The sequence below is a fragment of the Thamnophis sirtalis genome, unplaced genomic scaffold (genome assembly GCF_051295495.1).
Source record: "Thamnophis sirtalis isolate CommonGarterSnake01/CBP01778 unplaced genomic scaffold, rThaSir2_p1.2 scaffold_10, whole genome shotgun sequence".
Lineage (NCBI taxonomy): Eukaryota > Metazoa > Chordata > Lepidosauria > Squamata > Natricidae > Thamnophis > Thamnophis sirtalis.
In genome coordinates, this window is record NW_028261390.1 from 25,528,933 (window position 1) to 25,548,111 (window position 19,179).

The window sequence follows — 19,179 nt, forward strand, 5'->3', positions numbered from 1 at the left end:
CATTCTTTTTTATATTCCCAGCATACTTGAGTGGTACTCATAACACCATGCTTTTTACTCTGTTTCAAACACAATCCACAGTATCTTTTCTCTCATACCTATTCATTCTGTAGATATTAATATATCTAGTAATAATATTTTAATATATGACTTATTTGTTTTCTTCCTGCAGTCATTCTGCTTTCATTTCTTTTACCTTTCTCTCTTTTCTTCTGCGTCCATTTTGACACTTATCAATATTTAGAATATCTCATTACTCTTGTATCTTTCACAAATTCTCTCAGTTTTTTATCATAAATAACAAAGTCATGTTTTTCCATTGATTGCTTTTCTGTGCATGAATAGACTTATTCTTAAAGTAGATATTTGAAAACAGGCTGTTTTGTAAGCTGATGATCATCAGTCATCTTATTCATTCATGGGTCTCTGAAAGACTGGTCACTGTTTTTGTACATTCATTAAATTTCTTTCAGTCCATTTATATCACCTAACAGAATAATCTTTTAACCTGGGTCACATCATACAGAATGTTGCACAATTTCCAGTGAAACTTCAATTTCAACACCCCAAAATGCTCATTTGATTTATTATCATTTTATGAAATGGAACAGTCAGCTCTCATCAACCACTGAATTCTCATTTTGATATACATTCACAGCAATCTAATGATATCTTATAATACTTTTTGGATGTTAATTTTTGTATTCATTATAAATCCATATCTTTGTTCCCTGTATGTAATTTTCAAATCAACCCCAATCCATCAGACTACCTCTTCTCAGATGTAGTACATTCTTCCTCCTTAGTTTAGCAAGCATCCCTCACTCAGCGCCATTGCAACTTTTTAAACAATCACTGACCGAGTGGATGATAAATGAGGATTACCTCATTTAAGAGCAGCAGCTAAAAATACTTTAATATATTCTAGGGAAAAACAGAGAGGACATGTTGAAACTATAAGAAATAAAATATAAGAATATTGCACAGAAACTCAACGAATTATTTGCAGTTGTCTTCATTTCTGAGGATGTTCAAGTACAAACTTTTTTGGGAGGGAAAACAAATGACTGAAAAAGTCAAAATGACAAAATATGGATTTGATAAATTAAAACTCTGCAGATATATTATTTCTCTGTATTTCTTTAGAAAATGATATTCCAAAAAATCATTGGCAACTATATTAATCCTAAAAGGAAGGAAGTCTTTTAAATCAGGTAGTTTACTTGGGTATATTTTGGAGATTAAAGATAGGGAATTTTCTTTAAGAAGAGGTATGTTACAAAATGATAGTTAAGTAGTATGATTGTAGTGGTTATTGAGAAAGGAGAGAGAAGTAAATGAGGTAAACCGAGGCTGAGCTAACTTAATTGATAGTGGAATTAGACAGAATGGGTGTAGGCTGGAGAGACAGTGAACAGAATCCAAAAATTGTGCCGTATGAACTCTGCAGCAGAAGCAGTGGCAGAAAAGCAAAAATGGAAATTACCTTTTGCAGAACCATTGTGGCTACATCTGTCTGGAAATCTATGGACTTAAAGGACTGAAGTGGAGGTGGAAGTTAAATTGGTTGCGATTAAAACTTGTGCTGTTTAGAGAAAAAGCAAAAAAAAACCAACAACACCAAAAAACGTTTTGGTGCAGTTTAGAAATAATTGGGAAAAGCTTTAGTGCAGCCAGTTAGGAGATGGCGTGCAGGCACCCAGTGTGAAAGTTCTTTGGGTGGGAAGAGAGAAAGAGTCAACAACGGAGAAAATCAGAAAGAAGGGCTATGCTGGAGGGTCGAATTGGAGTTAGAGAAATGAAGTCAGCAAATTAAATTGAAGGACTATGAAGGTGACAATGGGAGTAACCAGATTAAAAGATTGTATTAGAAATTGGAATTATATAAATAAGAGAGAAGATTGTATTAGAAGTTGGAATTATATAAATAAGAGAGAAGAAAGTGCAGGAATCTAGGCTGAAGGATTAAATTAGAGAATAGTACCAGAATGAAGAAAGAAAAAGAAAGAAAATCTTGTTGAATCTATGGGAGAAAGAAGAGATTAAGATGGAAGATTGGATGGATGATGGGGAAGTGCGCGGAGAGATGTGAAGGAGGGAGGATTTTGAATATGAAGAGCAGCTAAAGAGATTACTGGCATCCTGAGTGACAGGCGGGGAGTTACCTGACCTGTAGTTAAGGGCAATAGGCTGAATTTGGGCTACAGTGAATGACTTGCTCTGAGAGGGGAAAGTGCTGATGTCTTTGAAGAAGGTATTAATGCATCTCCTCAATAAACTATTAGAAACTATTAGAAACGATTTAGCTCTACTGGTCAATTCTTGCATAGTGGCCAATCTTTTGTTTTTGGGAGGTTGTTGAGAAGGTTGTTGGCAGAGTGAACAACCTCTGATGGAAACTGATCCAGGAGAGAGATTCAATCTAGAAATAAGGAGAAATTTTCTGTCAGTGAGATGAATCAATCAGTGGAACAGCTTGCCTCTGGAAGCTGTGGGAGCTTCATCACCGGAGGCTTTCAAGAAGTGATTGGATTGCCATTTGTCAGAAATGGTATAGGGTCACCTGCTTGGGCGGGATGGATAGGTGGACTAAATGACCTACAAGATCCCTTCTGTTAATTTGTTAACAACCTAAATTCTTTCCAATCAGCATTCAGACAGCAGCACAGGATAGAAATTTCATTGATTGCTCTTGTTTTCAAAACAATGGAGCCCAAAGTTTCTGTTGCTAAGTGAGATGTTTGTTAAGTGAGTTTTGCTCCACTTTACAGCCTTTTTTTATCACAGTTGTTCAGTGAATCGCTGTAGTTGTTAAGTTAGTGACACAGTTGTTAAGTGAATTCCCCATTGACTTTGCTTATTAGAAGGTTACAAAGTGTGATCACATGACCCAGGGACACTATCATAAATATGAGTCAGTTGCCAAGGACCTCAATTTTTATCATTGACCATGGGAATGCTGCAATGGTTGTGTGAAAAAGGTCATGTCACTTTTTTCAGTGTCGTCGTAACTTTGAATGTTCATTAAACGAACTATTGTAAGTTGAAGACTACCTGTACTTTTTCTGAAAAAAATGTTTGTTACAATTAAGATGATGATGATTTTTAGCCAATTTCATGAAGTTTGGTTGGTCATTTTATGTTGTAATACAGGTACATTATTATTTCAGTATTCATAATATATTTACATCCAAAATGGTTATCATACATATCTAATAATTTTTAAAGTTATGAAATTACTCACATTTGTGATAATGAAATCTTAATATTAAATTATATTAATGCATAAACAGATGTAATAATAACTATACATATAAGATATTTTTGTCTTAAAAGAATTGTTTTAAATATTGAAGTAGATTTATGCAGTTAATAGCTTGGTTTATACATTGTACTAAACTAGAATGGATTGTTATTTTGGATTAGTATAATGTGTGAGTTTACTGAATATCGTTCAGCGTTACAGTATCTTATTGTTTCTTGTTCAACAAGTCATGTTTAAAAGTTTCATTTAATGATATTGATGCTTTAATTGCTTTAGAAAAAACTGGTTCATATTTAGTATTTGCTTCAAAACAGTGCTATTTGTATGTTTGTCACTCAGAATTTATGCCTCTCAAATTATTTGTGAAGATATCTATGTAAGCTATCACTTTGCTTTATTTCTTGGATGGTTTCCTATGTGTGGTCTGTCACTGGCTCCATCTTTATGCATCTTGAGAATCAATAGTACATTAAGGAGACTGACATGAGGTGAGAGGGAAAGCACATAAATAATGAATATCGGCTTTAATTGCTCATCTTTCATTCCTGTTAAGGGAAATGTAAATTTCATTGAATAGCTATATGTTTTTTATTCAGTGTAGTCCAAATTATTATAACTAGTAATCTTGAATTATATGTAGTATAGATTAGAAGTGGTTTCTCTTTTAACCAGACAAGTCTATGCCATTAAAATGGCATTGGATCTCATGCACATTAAAACCTGATTTTCTTGAAGAAAAAATACAAATATTGATGAAGCAGCCTTATTAAGTGGATTATTTTCGTCTCAAGTCAGTACTTGTGTTTAAAGCAACAGCTAAGTTTTTACAATCTTCCAAAAACTAAAACTTATTTTGCCTTCTCTGGCCCAGTATAAACTGATCCTTACATTTTCATTTAAACTATGCTATCAGGTATATGGGGTTTTTTTGTAAATAAATTCTATGATAGTAGTGGTGGTTAGCAAGCTAAAACCCAGGTTGGAAAAAGGTCTTTTGGAATTGCATGGGATAGCTTTAATCATATTTGTTAGTATTATGCACCTGGACATTCATGAAAAAGGTGAAGGTGGAAAACAGTCATGAAATTTTTCCTTTGAGATGTAGGTGCTAGAAAAGATACTTTTAAGTTATCAGGTGAAGGATTATCAATGAATTTTAATTCTGCTTATCTTTTTTATTAGCTTCCCGTGATTTCATGTGCTGAATATCAGTGCAACCCTGCATAAGCAATAATACTTTATTAGCTCACTAACGTGACGACACAAGATGTGGTTGACTTTTTCCAAGTTGACCTGTTCCATGTCATCTTGAGTGATTCCACTTAATATTACTTTACATTTTCCCTGTAATGTTTTTCTCTGATGAATAGCTGTGTGGAATCAGCACAGGAAGAGCAAAGTCCTTGGCAATACCAGCTCAGTTGCATCTGCAGATGAGGATTTAAAATTCTATGCAGCAGACAGTACCTCCAGCAGGCAAGTAAAAGGTTACTGCATTATTTGCTTGTTTGCATACAGAATCTTTTTATACAAAAGGCATTTTTATTTAATTTGCACTGGCTGCTTGAATTTAAATATTACTGGAAAATGAATTAATAAAAATGTGAATATCAAAAGGGCAGAGCAAGGTTGAAGGAAGAAGCAATGCTGGCACAATATAGCTGTAACCAGTCTCTGTGGAGGGGAGGAGGCAGAACAAATATAGCTTTTGATGCAGAGTGAAAACAAGAAGTTTTGCTTAAATATGTGTCCTTAAGCTGCTGTCCTGCCCCTTGCTTATTAAATTACCTGATGACTAAGGTTTTGTAGATAGCTGCTAATAGTGCTATCAGTATAAATGACAATTATTTCAAGTCGGATTATACTGTAGTTGGGTTGAGCATCTTTGTTAATGTGAATGCGCTCTTTGAAAATACTTTAATGTATACTGCATTAAATGAAATAAATGCATTGCTTTTAAAAGCTGAAGGACAGCATGCCATCTTTTAGTATATAGGGTTTTCACTTAGTACTGCTTCAAGTTTTCTATATGTATTTATTTTACATTGTAATTCACTTAAGTGAAATTTGAAAAATTGCTGTTATTTAGGCCACTTTTTAAATATTTTATCAGTACTTTTGTATATAAAGGACAAACATTTTATTTTTGTTTACTTTCCTCTTCAACTTGAATGAACTAGTTTGCAAGCATATGTCTAAGTTGGAATTGCATAACAATACAATATTTTCTTTGCAAGGATTTTATTTTTAATTCCGTTGGGTTTTCTTTAACTGAAATTTGTTTTCTTCTTTGTTATTGTGTTGTCTTGCATTAAGTTGTCTCTTTGTTCAGCTTTATGTTTAGGAAATAGCTTTCTACTTTTTTAATTTAAGTACAGTTATGTTGTAACAAAGGCAGAACTTCAAAGTTTTAACAAAGCAAAACAAATCACTCTGTCTAATTGATACTCTATTAAACACTAAATGGCAGGTATTCTTACAAAACATATTTCAATTGTAATTTAAATTGCTCACGGTTTCTATTCCCACCAATGCCAAATATTTTTTTCCCTGATATTAGGCGGATCTTGCATAGTGAATATGGGAACAGAATAGGGCGTGGTTATTTTCTGTTGGCTGCTAAAGGACTGAGCTTTCAGAGCGGGAATAACTTGGACAGAGAATGTCATTGCAGACACGAAGCTACAAAACAACAAACTACTTAGTGTATAGTGTCTGTTACTTTAGTTAATAGCTCTTTTACAAAGCAGTAAACATTATAAAAATTGCTTTTCTCATGGAAGTGTAGTTGTAAAAGGCACTTTAAAATTGCAAGCTTTGCTTAGCGTAGAGAGAGTGGCTAGCATCAGCTTTAGAGAACCACTTTAAAATATTTTTTTGCAGTATTAATTTTTGCCAGAAAGCTGCAGAATGAGGCAGTCAGCCAATTTTGGTTGTTTGTGGGCCAGTACCAGTACTGATTTCTTAAGGAATAAACTCATCTGATGAGCAAGTCAATGTGTCGCTGTGGCTGCAGCATTATTTCTTCTTTAATGAAGAGGCTGGGCCGTTTGACCTGCTGCTCGGATCTCCTATCTTGCAGCCATACATCAGACCAGTTGCAGAGATTATCCACCAAATGTCCTAATCAGCCAAAGAAGGTAATTATTTAGATTTATTTAAAATATTTATTTTAATATGAATACAATGTTGAGCTAAATATAACCCACATTTTAAAGTGCCTTTAGGTTTCTTGACCTTGCAGCAGCTATCTAATATGCTTTTGCAATCTCTAGGTTGTGTAGCAAAAGAAATGTGCTGCAGTAATTGATTTTATAATGGAATCAGGTGATTTACTAGCTTCCCTGATAACCACTTGCTTGCTCTGAATTGTGGAACACTTTAAGAACATCCTGAACTCTAAAGTATGAAGTTGCTGTAAGAGGGTTATACATTCTGGAATGTCTCATTTGAGTTAAAATTGCTCAATTTCTTTCTATTGTGGTTCTCCTATATGTGCATTATATTCTTTAGAACTTGGGTTCTAGTTTAAAAAATACGTTTTGTAGGAATTTAATAATACTGTGTTTTTGTAAACATATATTTATGATGCTGGTTTTAACAATATCCTTAGACAATAAGAAAGTCTTTGACCAAATGTGGTTTAAAATAAAACTATGGCTTTGGAAGCTTGTTGGGTTTCAGATGCCTTCTATTACTGACCATAGCCAAGATAGTCAGGACAGTTGGTATTTTCTCTTCAGTCCTAAGTGTGTGATTCTTAATTTTATGTCTTGTTTAAAATTTACATTTCTTCTGTTTTTTTGAATTAATGGATAAATTTATTAACACAATTGAACATTGTGACTTACAATGTAAGTTAGTATAGGTACAGTGGTGGATTGCAGGTGGTACGCCCCGGTACAGGTGTACCGGTGCCTGCTGGGACACTGGGTACCGTTCCGGTACGATGCTCCAGAGGGTCCACCCGTTTGCCCTCGTTCCTTATCTGTATTTGAAGGAAATGGGCCATTTGCGCATGTGTGCTCAACGTACGGCACCTGTGTGATGCTTCGCCAAGGAGCTGGAGCATCGCAGAGTGTCACAGGAGGTAAGGATGCATGCGCGCTGTGTGCGTTCATGTAGTGGCTGCCAGAACCCACCACTGTATAGGTACTAAATAAATATATAATGATTATTACTGATAAATTTAAGGAAGCATACATACATATGTTGCTGTTTTATTTGTGTTTTTTATGTCTCTATTCTACATTTTGATATGTGGGAGATCTGAAAGATTTAGCATACCATCATTTCTAATGTGTCTCTAATTATTAATAATTATTCCTGTGTCGTAGATAGATATAGCCATGTGGAAGGAGGAAACTTTTTATTGGCTTAAGTCACATCAAGGAATCCACCTGTAAGGATGGGTTTGTATATGTCCATGTGTACACACATTGGTAAAACTGAATTATTTTATATTAACAATTCAGCTAATGTGGCTATATTTTTGTACACACTTACATGTATAATACAGATCAGGATTTTGAAATAAAGAGAAAAAGCTGCTTCAGAGCGCACAAGGCTATAAACAGCAATCGTATGCAAATTTCTGAAAATGTACATACATTTTCTTATGTTCACATGGGATTTGTGTTATTTTGCATCACTGTGTTGTTGTTCTGAACTATTTTTAATTTCTTTGGAATAGAGAGATAATTCTTAAAGATTAGGAAGCATGGGTAGTCTTCGACTTACAACAGTTAGTTTAGTGACCATTCAATGTTACAATAGCACTGAAAAAAGTGACTTATGGTATGATTGTTTCACACAGCATCTCCATAGTCATGTGATCAAAATTCAGATGCTTGGCAACATTCATATTTATGACAAGGTCATGTGATCACCTTTTGCAACTTTCTGACAAACAAAGTCAACAAGGAAGCCAGGTTCATTTAACAATCATGTCAGTAGCTTAACAACTAGTGATTCACTTAACAACTGTGGAAAGAAAGGACGTAAAATGGGGGAAAATTCACTTAACAAATATTTTGCTTAGCAGCAGGAATTTTGGGCTCAATTGTGATTGTAAGTTGAGGATTACTAATACTAACTTCGAGATGCAGAGATTTTGTATAATACATACTGCAGTGCTATTTATTAGATTGTGAATTTCAATCAGATGTTATGATTAGCACCATGGCCTCTTAAAGCTTTTATAAAACACCTGTTTGGATAATATTTTGAGGTTTTAATTTATTTAATCAACTTTATTTTATTAATCAAATAACTATTGGGTTCCATAGAATTTGTAAATTCTAAAAAAATAGAAAAAAATAAAAAGGTAAATGAAAGTAGTGATGAAATGGGAAATATATGACTTAATAGGTAAGTTCCTGTTTCTCAATAAGATGGGGATAGCATCTATGTATGGGTTAACACTGTCCGTTCTCTGATTTGACTGAGTCCTGATTAATAATTAATTAATACCCTTTATAACCTGTCCCTGTGGGTAGCTCCACCCAGCTTTCGACTCAGTCCACTCTGAGGACAGTCGTGTTATCCTAGATTAATTTCTGCTTGATGTTCCTATTGATATAAATTGGAAAATTTTAATTGGAAATTCTATGAGTAGACATATATACTATTATATTGCTGAAGCATTATTTCAGAGGCCATCTGGACTGTTGCCTCTTGCTGCCCTTCTGGCCGCGTTGGGCTACAACGGCGTAGGCCTACCAGACCCACATATCACTGAGGCTCTATCTTAAGATCCATTGGTGGGGGAACGAGGAGTTTTTGTTGCCTGTGATACTCATTGACAACTACCTGTTGCCTACTCTCCCCACCGTCTCCTTTATAGCTGTGGTGTAGCAAAAGCTACAAAGCTCGCTGTGTGGTCAGCCTTGCTGGTGAGAAATCTGCACGAATGGAGGCCGCTGAGGCTTATCTCCCCGATCGTGGCCGGCGGAACACTGCAACAGCTGCACAGGCACCCTCACCAAGCCACCATACTTCTGAAGTCCCCAATGGTGGCAGGGTTGGACAAAGGAGCGTGAAGAGCATTATTTTGCTGCGGGTGGGCGGCAGGAGAGACGAGGCGACCATTGACCGTCAAAGCCTCGGGAGAGTGAAATAAAGGCACAAAATGCCATTTTGAATAGTGAATGTTAATTAGAGGAACACGGGCACCATTTTGAGACGCAGCAGCAACCGGGGGCTACTATAATGGCAGACAGCAGCATGCCAGGACCCTTCCTGGAGGCAATAAGGGCCCTCCCCCATATAGATCCCACGCAGCCTGTCCCCTGTCTCCGAAGAAGGGGAGATCAGAGAAGCGGAATGGTCTGAGGGGGAGGACGCTATCCCAGGAGACAACAGTATAGACAACAGGAGTATAGGGGTTCGTTCCGGGGCTATGAGTATAATCCGTCAGGGTTCCACTCACAGGGCAGCTTTGGCCAGTGCCAATGCCAGCAACTCTATAGACAGCAGGTTAGATTAGATTAGATTTAATGAATTTATAGGCCGCCCAATCCCGAAGGACTCCGGGCGGCTTACAACAAATACATTTTAAAAATAGAAAAGTTAAAAACAAAGTAACATAGATTAAAAAAGCCACAACATACACCCAGTCTAATTGGGAGGGGGCAGTCAGGCCAAGCGGCCCTTTCAAGGAGGGGGAAACCGGTATGGTCGTAAGCCTTGATCACTTACAGGACTGGTTCCCCATTGGTGCACGTTTGCTCCATTTTGCGGATCAGTGGGACTCCACAACTGCAGATATTTGGGTTAGATCCACGGTTAGGGCTGGTTTGGCCCTGGAGTTCGTCTCCTCTCCTCCCCGGTTTTTTATCCATTCCCCCGTCTCCCTCAACTCTCAGAGGCAGCTTGTGATGCACATGGCTATCCAGCACCTATTGGATATCGAGGTCATCCAAGCGGTGCCGGAGGGCCAATGCCATCGGGGGTTCTACACTATCCTATTCGTTATCCCCAAGTTCTCGGGGGGGTGGAGGGCTATATTGGACCTAAAAAGGCTAAATAGGTACCTAAAGTTTAAAAAGTTTAAGATGCATTCAGTACATACTATCTTGGAATGTTTAAGATGGGGGGACTTTTTAACCTTGATCAACCTAACAGAGGCGTACCTGCATGTACCTATACTCCAGAGACATGTCGGTATTTATGTTTCTGTTATGCCAATGTTCATTACAAAGGGCTATGCCCTTTGGTCTTTCTTTGGCTCCTCATGCATTTACTAAAATACTGGCAGCCCTTGCTGCACATCTGAGGACTATACCTATCTGGGTTCATTGTTATCTCAATGACATCTTGGTACAATCAGTCTCAAGAGACAGGGCCAGCCTGGACCTGGCAGTCATGATTCAGTCACTGCAAGCACATGGTTCCCCTATTAATATGCCAAAGAGCCACCTTACACCCACGACCAGGATCCTACACTTGGGGACCTGGAACGACACTCAGGTGGAGCAGGTGTTCCTCTCTGAGGAATGTCGGGATAGCATATGTCAACTGGTGACACAGGTGATGGGTGATAGCAGGGTTCCCTTAGCTACACTCTCGAAACAGCTAGGGAAAATGGTGTCCACCATTGTGATCGTGCCCTGGGCTAGACTATATTCCAGGGAACTTCAATGGTTTCTTCTACCTTTCCAAAAGCAGAGGACAAGCACATCTTTATCAAGGGTTCCTCTGACGAGGGAGGTGCGTAGTTCCCTTCACTGGTGAAATTCCCCAGCTATTGATCAGGGATGTCACTTCAGGGTAGAACATAGGATCACCATTACCACGGATGCTAGTCTCATGGGCTGGGGCTCGCACCTGAATAGACACATGGTGCAAGATCAGTGGAGCCAGGAGGAAACTGACTTGAGCATTAACATGTTGGAACTCAGGGCCATATAGCTGGCTCTCCAATGCTTCGCTCCATATGTCAGGGGCCGACACGTTCTGATCCTGACAGATTACATGATGACTAAGGCACACATGAACAGGCAGGGGGGCACGAGGTCACGACAGCTCATGCAGGAGGCCAGTGAATTGGGAGGTTGGGCAGAGGCTCACATCCAGTGTATTTCGGCTGAACACATCTCAGGGGTAGAGAATGTTGAAGCCGATTGGCTCAGCAGAGCCATGGTTGACCAAGCAGAACGGCAACTTAACCCTTGTATTTTCCAGGAGGTCACGCAGTGATTTGGGGTTCCAGTTGTCGACCTGTTCGCCTTCCCGTCCAATGCGCAGCTGACCAGGTTCATCAACAGGTTCCGCACATCAGGGGCAGAGGGAGTCGATGCCCTTCATCACCCCTGCCCTGGGGGCTCCTCTACACCTTCCCTCCGGCTTCGTTGCTGGCCAGAGTTGTACGCAAGAGCATTTACAACAGGGCAGAAGTCATCCTTATTGCCCCACACTGGCTGCGCCGCCCGTGGTTTATGGACCTCAGGGCGTTGTCCGTGGAGAGGCCCTGGAGGATTCCACCGGACAAGGTGTCCCTTCGCCAGGGGTTACTGGAGCACCCGGACCCGCAATGGCTCCAGCTGATGGCCTGGCAATTGAGTGGAGTGCTCTTGACGTGGGAATCGTTCTCCACTAGAGTCGTGGACACCATTCAGGCTTCCAGGAGTCTTCCATGGTCCATATTTATGACACGACCTGGCAAATCTTCTCTACGTGGTGCTTGTCCAAAGGTATCAACCCGACCATGGCCTCCGTACCTCAAGTCTTGGATTTCCTCCAAGACGGATTGGATATGGGTTTATCCCTGAATACAATCAGACGCCAGGTAGCTGCTCTGACCACCATTTTGACCAGGGTAGTGGGTCACCCCTGTCTCAACATCCCATGGTGAGACGGTTTTTGAAAGGGGCATCCAACCTTAGGCCGCCTACAGTAGCTGCTCTGACCACCATTTTGACCAGGGGAGTGGGTCAACCCCTGTCTCAACATCCCATGGTGAGACAGTTTCTGAAAGGGGCATCCAACATTGGGATTTGCCAAAGGTACTCTTGGCCCTTACCAAGCCTCCCTTCGAACCCCTTTGCACCATCTCGATGCAGTTCCTCATGTGGAAGGTGACCTTCCTGATGACCTTCCTGGTGGTTATCACTGGCGGAGGACTTTGGAATTGAAGGCCCTGTCAGGGAAGACCTGTGTACCTTCCACGAGGACAGGGTGGTGCTACGGCTTGACCCATCATTTATATCTAAGGTCGGTTCATGGTTTCACAGGGCACAGGAGGTCGTCTTGCCTAATTTTTGCCCATCCCCTGCTCGGCCATTAGAACAACAATGGCACAAGCTGGATGTTAGGCATGCGCTGAAGATTTACATACAGAGGAAGGCAGAGTTCTGACCTTCTGAGTCTCTCTTTAGCTCCTTTCAGTCCACGTCATTGGGGCATAAGGTTTTGATATCCACAATAGGTAGGTGGGTCAGGAAGTGCATAGCTACAGCTTACCTGTCTTCCCAGGAACCGGTACCCCAGGGAGTCACCACGCACTCTACAAAAAGTACTGCGACAACGGCCTCTTGGGCGACTCAAGCTTCCCTAGATGAGATTTGCAGGGTGGTCACATGGGCCGCGCCTTCACCATTCATTCACAATTATAAATTGGATAAATTTGCATCTTTGGATGCGGCGTTTGGGCATCGAGTCTTACAATATGTACATAGGGACAGATGACTCGGACCAGGGTTGATCCCTCCCGTATGGGCAATCCGGCTTGGGTATGTCCCATATATGGATGCTATTCCGACCTTATTGAGAAAGAGTGTTGGTACTTACCTGATATGCCTCTTCTAATAAGATGGGGATAGCATCTGGCCCATTCTAGTAAGTGAATGGTCCTCATTCATACATTTTGGATTGACCCTGGTGTTGGGATTTCTGGAGCCCTGGGTATTCGTTGGTTGCATTTATAGTGCCTTTGGTTCAGTAAAAGTTTTCTCAGTTTCTGGATAATATGTTGAATCTGTGTGTATGTTTTTCCTTCACCGAAAGCTGTGTGTATGTTACAGGGGCAGGTTATAAAGGGCATTAATTAATTATTAATCAGACTCAGTCCAATCAGAGAATGGATAGTGTTAACCCATACATGGATGCTATCCCCACCTTATTAGAAGAGGCGTATCAGGTAAGTACCAATACTCTTTCTTCAGCTCTAAAGCAAAAGCTTTTCCTGTACATTACCCTGGGAAAATGTTGGGTTCAAAAATATATTTGAGCCTCAGAGTTGAAAAGGACCTAAAGATCAAATCCAATCCTTTGCACACTACAGGTTTTAAAATATTATGTTTAGTAACAATAAAAAAGAAAAACTTTTGTAATATCATTTCTCTCTTTCCCTCTCTCCCTCTCTCTCTGTTTGTTTCTCTTTCCCTCCCTCCTCTCTTTCTTTCCTCTCCCCCTCTCTCTGCCTTTCTCTGTTTCTCTCTCTATCTCTCTTTCCCTCTCTCTCTCTTTCCCCCCTCCCCCTGGAAGGGGAAAGGAATCCCATAATTGGTGCTGGGTGGTGGGAGTCTGATGTCTGGAGGCTGAGGAGCCCAGGAGCAGCATGCCCACACTCAGCTGGTTGGCGGAAAACAGAAGACCAGCTGGACGTCAGGGAGGCGGGACATCCTAACACCCGCAACCCTGCAGTAAAAGCAACTGACATCCAGGAGGCGAGAATGAGCCCACGCAGACACAGGGTTGCATTGTGGCTCCGCGTCATAATGGTCTCCAGGCGGAGGATGGGACCCATCTCCCCCATTGTTAAGTACACTAAATTTCACTGTGCTGAACAAGGGGCAAGCCATGGAGGCAGCAACAGCAAATGCACCGCAACTAAGGCAGAATGCTGTTTTCACACATTTTTTTAAGCCTGCAAATGCCGGCGAGAAACGCGATGGGGCTGGGCTGGGCTGGGCCGACGGCATGCGTGCCCACAGAGAAATCTCTGAGTGCCACCTCTGGCACATGTGCCATACGTTCACCACCAAGGATCTAGCCTGTTTGTATTCCTCCAGTGAAGGGGAAGAAAACATTCTGAGGTCAGCCTATTCCACTGACTAACAGTGTTGATTGTTAACAGATTTTTCTTAGTATCTCTTTTGTACAGGTTTTTCTTAATATCTAATCTGTACCTACACCCTGAAATTGCATCTTGTTAGTTCTAATCTTACCTTCTGGAGCAAGCGACAATAGGCTTGAATCTTCTACAATGTGACACCCTTCAGTTCTCTGAAGGTATATTTTTCTCTCCTTTTCTCTGTCAAACATTTCAGTAAGTTTGATTGCTTACCTCTCTTCTACGAACTGTGAAAGGACATTTATCAGTAGCATGTATTCAGGGGTGGGTTTCAAAAATTGTTCGAACCTACTCTGTGGGCGTGGCCTCCTTTGTGGGAGTGGCTTGCTGCCCATGTGACTGGATGGGAGTGGCCTGCCACCCATGTGACCTGGTGGGAGTGGCCAAGACGATGTTATTACTAGATATTACTAATTACTAGATATTATTAATATTACTAGATCATTATTAATACATAGATAACTGCGGGACATTACACACCCACCCACACCCACAAACTATGACAGTGCTAGGAAAACACAAAAAAAATTAAAATCCCCCCCCCCCAAAAGACTGCCAATGAAACCAGTTTTTTTTCCCTAAGCCTAAGAACAGGAAAGACAAAGTCACTGGAATAAAAACCATCAAGGCAATGTGGAAAATTATAAAGGACAGGCGCTCACAGAACCATCAACCACCTCAGAATTACCTAAACAAGGAGGGTGAAACACACTGCCTTGCAACCAACCTGGCCTTCCCATAGAAAAGCAGCCACTTTGAGACACATAAACCTGGTGAAGCAACATATTGCATCACAAAACATTTGCAAAAAGGAATAACATTTCTTGTAATAAACATTCTATAAACAATAAATAAATAAAAATTCCCTAAAATAATTAAAAACTACCACGTTCAGAGAACACCAAAGGACCCCACAGTCCTCTCCCTTCTTATCTTTTTCTTTTTTGTCCTAACTTTCTCCTCCTTCCCCTCCAACCCCACTCCCTTCTAGCACTGATGATGTTACCAAACTAGGAGTGCTGGAGAGGAACTCTCACAGGGCAAAGAGCTTCCCGCTACAGGCACAATCTATCTAGCCGTAAATGACTGCAAGCAGCAGCTTCAGGCACCTGCTCGCAGCTGACAGTTGCGTTTGGGAGCGGAGGTGGCGACAGCAGAAGCGGGCACATATGGGATGTCCCCGCTTGCTGAGTAGAACGAGGCGGCGGGGATGCGTTGTTTCAGGACGCCCCAAGCGCCGGCTCCTCTGAGTGTAGCCCATTCCCCCTCCCAAGAAGACCGTTTTCTTTTTAAAAACGCCTCTGCAGACGATCTTGAAAACCTGCGAGGTTGCTTTGGGAGGAGGAAGACAAGCAGCATTCCCCCACCCCATCTCTGGTTGCCTGCAGCCTCGGAAGCTTCCGCAACTTCACAGTAAAAGCAATTAAGAACTTATCTCGCTCGTGAGATTTTCTTTACTGTGCAAAGGCTTGCTTTAAGGCTGCAGGATCCCGGGGAGGGGGGCAGGGGGAAATGTTGCCCATCTGTCCCCTTCCAAAGCAACCTTGCAGGTTTTCAAGATCATCCGGAGAGGCATTTTTAAAAAAGAAAATCCTGAAAAGCCACAAGATTTGGAGAGATGGGCAGCTGGTCTTTTTTGGGGGGGGGGAATCCACAGAACCAGGAGCGCAACCCACCAGCTCCTCTGAGTGCAGCCCATTCCCCCTCCCAAGAAGACCGTTTTCTTTTTAAAAACGCCTCTGCAGACGATCTTGAAAACCTGTGAGGCAGCATTCTCCCACCCCATTCCTGGTTGCCTGTAGCCTCGGAGGCCTCCGCAGAGAAGCTTCTGCAGAGGCGTTTTTAAAAAGAAAACAGTCTTCTTGGGAGGGGGAATGGGCTGCACTCAGAGGAGCCAGCGAGTTGCGCTCCTGGTTCTGGGGATTCCCCCCCCCCCAAAGACCAGCTGCTCATCTCTCCAAATCCTTTTCAGGATTTTCTTTTTAAAAATGCCTCTCCGGATGATCTTGAAAACCTGCAAGGTTGCTTTGGAAGAGGTTGCTTTGGCAGGGGGAAGACAGGCAGCATTCCCCCACCCCATTCCTGGTTGCCTGCAGCCTCGGAAGCTTCCGCAGAGAAGCTTCTGCAGAGGCGTTTTTAAAAAGAAAACGGTCTTCTTGGGAGGGGGAATGGGCTGCACTCAGAGGAGCCAGCGGGTTGCGCTCCTGGTTCTGGGGATTCCCCCCCCCCCCCAAATAAAAGACCAGCTGCCCATCTCTCCAAATCCTTTTCAGGATTTTCTTTTTAAAAAATGCCTCTCCGGATGATCTTGAAAACCTGCAAGGTTGTTTGGAAGAGGTTGCTTTGGAAGAGGTTGCTTTGGCAGGGGGAAGACAGGCAGCATTCCCCCACCCCATCCCTGGGTGCCTGCAGCCTCGGAAGCTTCCACAGAGAAGCTTCTGCAGAGGCGTTTTTAAAAAGAAAACGGTCTTCTTGGGAGGGGGAATGGGCTGCACTCAGAGGAGCCAGTGGGTTGCGCTCCTGGTTCTGGGGATTCCCCCCCCCCCCAAATAAAAAACCAGCTGCCCATCTCTCCAAATCCTTTTCAGGATTTTCTTTTTAAAAAACGCCTCTCTGCAGAGGTGTTTTTAAAAAGAAAACGGTCTTCTTGGGAGCGGGAATGGGCTGCACTCAGAGGAGCTGGCGGGTTGCGCTCCTGGTTCTGGGGATTTCCCCCCCCCCAAAAAAAAGACCAGCTGCCCATCTCTCCAAATCCTTTTCAGGATTTTCTTTTTAAAAAACGCCTCTCTGGATGATCTTGAAAACCTGCAAGGTTGTTTGGAAGAGGTTGCTTTGGAAGAGGTTGCTTTGGGAGGGGGAAGACAGGCAGCATTCCCCCACCCCATCTCTGGTTGCCTGCAGCCTCGGAAACTTCCGCAACTTCACAGTAAAAGCAATTAAGAACTTATCTCGCTCGTGAGATTTTCTTTACTGTGCAAAGGCTTGTTTTAAGGCTGCAGGATCCCGGGGAGGGGGGCAGGGGGAAATGCTGCCTATCTGTCCCCTTCCAAAGCAACCTTGCAGGTTTCCAAGATCATCCGGAGAGGCGTTTTTTAAAAAGAAAAACCCTGCAGGCACCCAGCGACAGGGGCCAGGAGTGGTACCGGCATTCCGGAAGTTAATTACTTCCAGGTTCACCGACGAACCGGTTCGCATGAACCGGTGCGAACCGGGAGGAACCCACCCCTGCATGTATTGCAGTGGAGTATAACACTATTGAGTCTTATGAAGTAGATTCCTGGGAATTCTTATTTTGATGTGTTTTCATAGCGACCAATAGGAAAATGCTCCCCAAATTATACAGGATTTTATCCTTTTTCTAAACACATGTCTTGTCTAAATATTATGCTTCTTTTGAATGCTGGAATTTTAGTTGCCGATACCTGACTTAGTAGCCAGGACACTATGAATAAGATAATTAAATCAGAATACAAGAGAATTAAAATGTAGCTAGCTTGGCTTGGAGGTATACATAAACAAGTACCTGGATGGCAAAATAGGAGATCCCAGAGACAGAGGAAACCTAGTGAATTTCAGATTGTTTATTGAAACTTCAATAAGAGAACTTAGCTATCAGATCTTTATTTTTGTATTTGTTGATGTTTGTGCTTTGTAACTTGGAATATTTCATAGTGTTATATCTTTACCAGAAAGTGATCTGAACTGTCTACAGTATTCTTCTGTCTTCAGACTGCTCAAAGTAAATGTATACCAGATGGTCATTTCCAAAGTTTTGGAACTAAAACTGCCATAAAGCCATATAACACCAACATTCAAAACATCTGGAGGGCATTGGATTAAACTACCTATCAATTATTTGTTAAACCAGGCTCTAGGGCAGGGCTGTCAAACTCTCAGCCTGCAGACCGGATGTGTCACGTGCTAGCCATGCCCACGTCTGGTTTAGCAAAGGGGGAAAAAAATCCTGATTATGTCATGTGATGCTGCTGTGACGATGTGCGTTTGACGCCCCTGCTCTAGGGAATATGTTTGTCTAGTTCCTTCAAATTATGTATAAAATAGGATAATATAATTGTACAGATGGCATAGATATTTCTATTTTGTCTTAATGGCTTAATGGCTTCAAGCTTTTCTTTTTGGGTGGGAAGGTATAGTATATTTTTGAGACATCACACTACTTTTCTTCCTCTTCAATCCTATCTTGATTCCTGGAAGTTAAATTGAAATGCCTTCTAAAGAAAGTCATAATGATTACAATATTTTATTTCAACTGCATTTTAAAAAGAACTACTATTCTTTATAATATACTTCAGAAAATATTGTCCTGGGAACAGACTATAGTTAGATAATTGTAAATGAATGCATCAACAAAATGGCTAAATGTAATGAGTAAAAAGCAAGTTTTCTGACACCATGCAACTTTTTATGCTAGTTGAATAATGTATGATGGCTCACATGTTTAGTATGCTTTCTGTAAGAGGACACATTCACTTCATTGTCAGGGCCAATTTTCATCAACTTCTGAAGTTCCAGAGTCAGTGCCAAATGAATCACATATGTGTGTAACTTATATATTACTGTTACTATATTGGCAATGAAACACAGGTGAAAAAATGTAATGAAAAACAAATATGTTTGCATTTGTGAAAAAAGTAGAGATTGGGATATGATTGACTTTTTTCTAAAGGAAAACATTGCTTTGTCACAGAATATTCATTTTCCTATAACAACATAGAGAGGAGTGGTTTATGTCTAAGACAGGATTAGAATTCAGTCTCTAGAGCAGTACTTTAACCACTACACCAAACTGCCTCTCCTTTTACATTCACTTCTGACCTTT

At 41.1% G+C, this 19,179-nt stretch overlaps 1 protein-coding gene across 2 annotated transcripts in view; it reads left to right on the top strand.

Moving 5' to 3' along the window:
- The window catches only part of FBXW7 (F-box and WD repeat domain containing 7), a 131,764-nt gene that overhangs the window by 20,711 nt on the left and 91,874 nt on the right, over positions 1–19,179 (top strand). The window contains exon 1 of one of the 2 annotated variants that reach the window (XM_087724312.1): positions 4,634–4,741. The exons of the other annotated variant lie outside the window; for it this stretch is intronic. The gene's annotated coding sequence lies outside the window, so the exon portion shown is untranslated. Of the gene's footprint in view, positions 1–4,633; positions 4,742–19,179 lie in introns of those variants that run through there. 2 annotated transcript variants of the gene reach the window in all.